At 34.7% G+C, this 6,419-nt stretch overlaps 1 pseudogene; it reads right to left on the bottom strand.

The window, feature by feature from the left end:
- Positions 1-571: 571 nt before the first annotated feature.
- LOC145298098 (U2 spliceosomal RNA) lies at positions 572-787 on the bottom strand (annotated as a pseudogene).
- Between the last annotated feature and the right edge of the window lie 5,632 nt (positions 788-6,419).

Below are 6,419 nucleotides of genomic sequence, written 5' to 3'. Positions count from 1 at the left end.
AAAACCGATTAAAAAGATTTTTCCAAATCTCAATGTCCCTTATGTCAAATCTCGAGTCTGTAGACTGAAAATTGACAGAGTAGTTTGGTAGGGAAATGTACGCACAGAGACACGCACACCTGCACACGCACAGACAATTTCACTTTTATAGATGTATAGATACGTTTGTTTTTTTACCACTTTTTTGTAGTAATGTGTATTGTAAAATAAAACACCCATTTTTAATGCCTATACAGCATTTTTCTCAAATTCTGTATCCTTAAAGTTTGTTCAATATTTATTGTATTTTATTTTATTTTATTTTTTAGCTTTCGATCTCTATTGTTTCTTTATCAACATGACGAGTAGCCTGTACACTCACCGTGATAAACGATGAAAAAAATTACGCTTCTCCAGTGTTCACACTCATCCATTTTGTTTGTCTGTGTGTCGAGTTAAAAGTAGATAATAAAATCCACAAATCTAATATATTCTTTTTTACGGTATTGTAGCAACAAAATATAAAGCACACTTTTTGGTCACGCTTTTGGTGGTATCAGCAGGAGCAGAATTAGTCAGAGAAGGAGGGCAGTCGAGAAATTTTTAGGTTATTATGTAGTACCTATTTACAATGTCTCCCCACGGGACAGAGTTAGACACCAGGGTCGTTTTTTAATGTGGAGAAAAGGTACAAAAATAAAAAATTTTGAAGGACTGCTCCTCCACCGAAAGAGAACAAGAAATGGAAGTGCAGCATCTGAAGAACAGATACTACATTTTGATCTTGGCCAAAAGGCCAAGTATGTAGTAATTAATAAACTTTTTTTAGCTGAGAGAAGGGATGGTGAGAGGAAGATGGGAGAGAATGAGATTGTGAATGGCTTAATATAAAATAACGTCCCAGTTTAGCGAAGTTAAAGAAAAGAAATAAGAAAAAAAAGAAAACATCTCGAACTGGAAAAGCTTAAAAAATGCAAACACACAAAAACAAGAAAAGAAAAAGAAAAATGTATCAATCGACAGAGTAAGAACAAGGAAACTAAAAGAAAACGTCTCATTATGGAAATAGAGTAAAGGATTTCTTTCCAAATTTATTTCTGAAAATTGAAAGTAGTCTAACTTGGTACTTGCATTCTTTCTTTCCTTACGTTTCATTATTATTTTTATGTGGATGATAATCGATGAAATACAATAAACACATGTGAGATCATTGCTTGTTTATTCAGGGCAACACTACAAATACACTGCTCAAGGCGGTGTAAGCCCTAATTAGTTCCTCATGCAACATCTTCCTTTTTCTGAAAAAAAACAAAAAAAATTTTTTTAAAAGATCTGATAAAAGATAACAGACAAAAATAAAATAGTGACCTAGGCATTCATTGGACCTGACTACTCTCTTGCCTAACAGGGATTATTCGACCCTTTTCACTTTGGACTCAATTCACGATGTATAGTCCTTGAACCTAGCCAAATTTCTTCCTAGTCTTCCTGACTGTGTCCTCGTTACCCTTTCTGGGTTTGGTTTTGATGGAGATAGTGTTGGGTTAAGTCTTTCTCTTTCATCATTTTGTTGTTGAGATGTCTTGGGGTCACACGTCTCTTCTGTATCTGGTCCCACATTCCATGGTACCTCACTATACAATCAATAGACCGGTGATGGTAATGGGGGTTCTTCTGTTGCTTTTTTTTCAAATCTACCCTATTCCATCGATACAGTTCTCCATTAACTTTGACATGATATGACCTCTCATCCAGTCTCCGCCATACAATGACTTCTTTCTTCCACTCTCTTTGACTCTTTTATGTATGGGTTCATCCATACCACATCTCCCGGGTACAAAGGTTGTGATTGAAGTACTGCTCTTGCTTTCTGCTCTCTCACATAATCATCTTGTTTAAATTTGGGGGTAATTCTGGTTTGAGTAAATTTTCTCTGGTTGGGAGAAGTGTTTTTGCTCTTATAAACATCAGTTTCTGTGCTAGTGATAACAGACCTTTATCTGGCATATTCATGTGATCCAGCATCACTAGGTATGGATCAGTCTTATCATCCATTGCTTTCTGGAAGAGGTGCTTTGCCATCTTTACCGCAGATTTTACTTTTCCATTTGCCTTGCTATTGTAATGATTGAGAGGTGTGTATAAAACACCATTTTCTTGCAAAGGTTGAAACTTGCTGGCTACTGAACTGGGGTCCATTATCAGTAACTACTTGATCTGGTATTCCATGTCATTTAAAATGGTGTTTAAGTTTAGTGATCCCTGTCTTTGCCTGTGTAGTTGAAAAATGATCAATTTTTCAGAAATTGCTCATGTAATCAACTGTGCAGAGATAGTTCCTATCTGTAAACTTGAAGAGATCTACCCTACTTTTGCCCAGGGTCTGTCAGGAATCTCATGAACCATTAAGGGCTCTGCCGGATTGGCTACCTCATATTTTCTATATGTGAGACATTTTGAAACATGGTCTCTGATGTCATTGTTCATATTTGGCCAGTACAAACACATTCTCTTACTCTTCTGCAACATCCTTCGACCAATATGTGTGTGTGTGTGTGTGTGTGTGTGTGTGTGTGTGTGTGGAATGCAATTTTTCTTTCAACACAACCCGCTGGGTAGTTGGGACCACTACTCAGTTTCCTCTGAAAATTAACCCGTCTTGCATAGTAATTTCATTCTGATAATTAAAATATGGTCTCACCTCTGGATCAAGATGTACTTTGTCTTCTGGCCATCTTTTCACAATTACCTGCTGCAAAATCTGTATGCTTCTGTCTTCCTTTGTGGCTGAGCGCAATTCTAGCAACCTTCCCTCTGTCATAGGAATATATTCAGTTTCCTTGACATGATCATCATCTATACATTCGCTATTCACTCCATGTATATATGCCCTTGATAATGTATCTGCAAGGAACATCTTTTTGCCAGGATGATACAGAACTATCACATTGTAAACTTGTATCAACATATTTTTCAATCACTTTGGGCATTTCCCCAATTCTTTTTTTTTTTTATTATTGTTTCCAATAGCTTATGATTGGTCAGCACTGTGACCTGTTGACCAAACATATATTGGTGAAACCGTTCACATGCATGTACTACCGCTAACAGTTCTTTTTCGAGCTGTGCATATCTGGTTTCTGTGTGTGTAAACGCTCGACTGATATAGGTTAAAGGTTGACCTTCTTGTAGCAATGCAGCTCTCATGCCTTTTGCACTGAATGACTAACGGTTTTTTGTGATCATAATATCTCAATACTGGTGCTTCACTCACTAGTTTTTTGATTTTTTCAACATACCCCAGGGCCACCGTTATATATGAATGCATATATATTTATGTATGTAAAAATATTTTTTAAATGAATGGGGGGAGGGCAACATGCAAAACAAAAATGGACATAACTCCCTCATCGCTTATTAAGTTAGATTAAATACAAATAATATTGCTCCTTTTACCCTATACATTTCTGCATTATCATCAACTTTAATACAAATATGACTTTTTGCATAATTTAGTTTTCAATTTATGTGATAACCTGCAAAATTTATAGCCTGCCTATAAATATCATTTTGCTAACTAATGTCCTCTTATGATAAGGGCTATTTTTTTTAAACTCCATGGAATAAGGAAAAAATTTTAAAGTTTTCAATTTGTATTCCTTGTTGAATAATAAATTTGTTGTAAATTCTAATTTACATACATATAAAGCTGAGTTTTTTTTTTGGGGGGGGGTAGGGGGCTTCTTGCGCTGACATTGATATTAAAAACCTAATTTTTATATTTAAAATTCATTGAAATAAACTTCTTAATATACTCAGTCATGGATATACTAGCGACTTCATGAAGGTTAACTAATTTGCATATTCCTTTGAAAAAGGAGCGTTCATTAATTAATTATTCATTTTTATGGTTTATTATAAAACTAGCCTGGGTACCCGGTGTTACCCGAGTGTTTATAGGTGTGCGTTGAGCAAAAAAAAAAAAGTGGTAGTAGGCAGGCAGGCTCGAACTTGTGAAACGAAGGCAGAAAAGAAAGTGAAAGAAACCATGACGTCTTACCTCGACTCCATGACACGACCAGAAGTTCAGAACGTTAAAATTTAGTAAAGTCATTTCAACCGATACAATACGCATGCGTACAAGGCAACTTTGATTTCTCATCAAGTATCAAGAGCTTGTTTACACAGGACGATTTTAACCTGGTTGAACTGATACCAATGACTGACGAAATGAGAAATAACTCAAACAAGAGTTCCTGATTGAAAAATGTATTTATTTTTACATTTCACGTCATATTTTTTTCAATAATCACGTATGCGTAAATCATGTTAAAACTTCATCTGTACAATTGGTAAATTTTTAACAGCAATTGAAACAATGGATAGAAGAGTTTTAAATTAGAGTTTCCCAAACTTCAAGACACCATGAATCCCTTGAGCAGAGAAAAAGTTTTTCACGGAGCACTAACAAGATAATTTTTTAAATAAATATGAAAAGCACTAATTAATTTCAAATTTTAGTATTAACTAATGATAATGTTTACAACCATTTTTTGTTTTTGATCAATCAAAAGTTGTTGCATGTTTTGTTAATTTATTTTTTACTAGCATGGGAGTCTGGCGTTGCTCGGGTGTTTGGAAGTGTATGTTCAGCAAAAAAAAAAAAAATAGTGGTAATAGGAAGGCAGGCTCGAATCCGTACAGTGAAGGAGGAAAAGAATGGAAAAAAGTGACGTCTTTGCTGTTATGACCACCACCAAACCGGAAGTGATTTAGGTTTAAATTAAGGCTAGACAATCGAAAAGAGGGGATGACTTTCGGAAATATCGGCAAAAAAAAGCGACCACTCCCTGTAGAAAAGTGCCCAGTTGAAGGTGAAGAAATCAATGTTTTTAGCCAATTTTTCGATATTTGTTGTCTGAAAGGTCGAGCTTACAAACAATATTGATCTTGTGAAAATCCGTCGCCTCTGACGAAAGTTTTAGGCAGACACGCAAACATACATACATGCATACATTTATATATTGGTAGCTCAAATTTTCGACCCAAACCGATTAAAAATCTTGCCATATCTCTGAATACCCTTTATGTAAAATTTCAAATGTTTAAACCAGAAATTGTCTGAGTAATTTGGTAGAAACCGCAGAGGTCAAATTTTTTTTAACTTTGACCTCTATTTTGATCCCTTAACATTTATTGTTTTGGGCTCAAATTAAGTTATTAAGTTAGATCCATGTCCAAGGAACCTATATCTAAAATTTCAAGTGTTTAGATCCAAAATTGTCGGAGGAGTTTGGTAGGGTTCTCAAAGGTCAAATCGTTGAATTTTGACCCCTTAACAGCCAAATTACTGGCCGAAAACCAATTACAAAGATTTTCCCAAATCTCAGTACCTTGTATATCAAATTTCGAGTCTGTAGACTGAAAATTGACAGAGATATTGTGTAGGGAAATGTACACAGACAGACACACACACACTTTCACTTTTATAGATATATAGATAGATTTTCTTTTTAATAAGCCATTCTGAAACTCTTTGCATCTGTAGTTATGTATCGTATCTCTTTCCAGTAAAAAAGATTAATAATTAAATGTCTGCAACCATTTAATGTTTACACATAAAATATTTGGTATTCTTTAAGAAATGGCTTCCACAGCCCCACAACCTCACTCACGAGGTCCCAGGGCCCGTGGAGCCAACTTTGGGAAACCCTGCTTTAGATAACCAGATGCAATAATCTGACTATTTTTTGTTAATATAAACAAGAATACAACCACAATAAATGGAAATAAACTGAGACAATGAAGATTGGTCATTACTTCATAAATAGAATTTCGGGTTTGTTTTACAATCTACAGAGATTCGAAAAAGTGGTCAATTATGCATAATATATAAGAAATAAATGTTGCGAAAGGCAAGATAAGTTACTCTCCTACCTAGCTGAATAAGTTTTTAGTGTTTTTATTTAATTTAAAATGTTGGTTTGGTTCGAACAACAAGTAGTGTCAAGCATTACATGAGCACAAGAAAAAATTGCTGCATGGTATGTCTTATATCTTTGAAGTTTTGACAATGAGTTAAAAATTTTAAAATTATACAAAATACTGTTAGAAACCCACCCAATAAATGTCACAGGAACGTTTCTAACAGTAAATTTAAAGGTTAGTGTTGAGCTGCAGTTAAAGTAAAAATTGACCAAAAAAAAAAAAAAAAATGAAACTTTTTTTTTTTTTTTTTTTTTTTTTTACACAGTGATCACCACTTATCAAAGCCCGGAAGCCATTCAGGGATAAAATCTAATAATTTCCTTGTTACTTCCTTACTTCTTCCACACCTCTCATCACCCCTCACAGACTCTCTACCTTCCTTGAATCTCTTATGCCACTCTAAAACATGTTCAATTCATGCAAGATGATCCAAAAGTAGTCTGAAGCATTCC

Source organism: Euprymna scolopes, chromosome 18, assembly GCF_053919585.1.
Source record: "Euprymna scolopes isolate OS-2025 chromosome 18, ASM5391958v1, whole genome shotgun sequence".
Taxonomy (NCBI): Eukaryota; Metazoa; Mollusca; class Cephalopoda; order Sepiida; family Sepiolidae; genus Euprymna; species Euprymna scolopes.
Note: the sequence above shows the minus strand (reverse complement) of the source record. Positions and strands in the feature narration are given on the sequence as shown.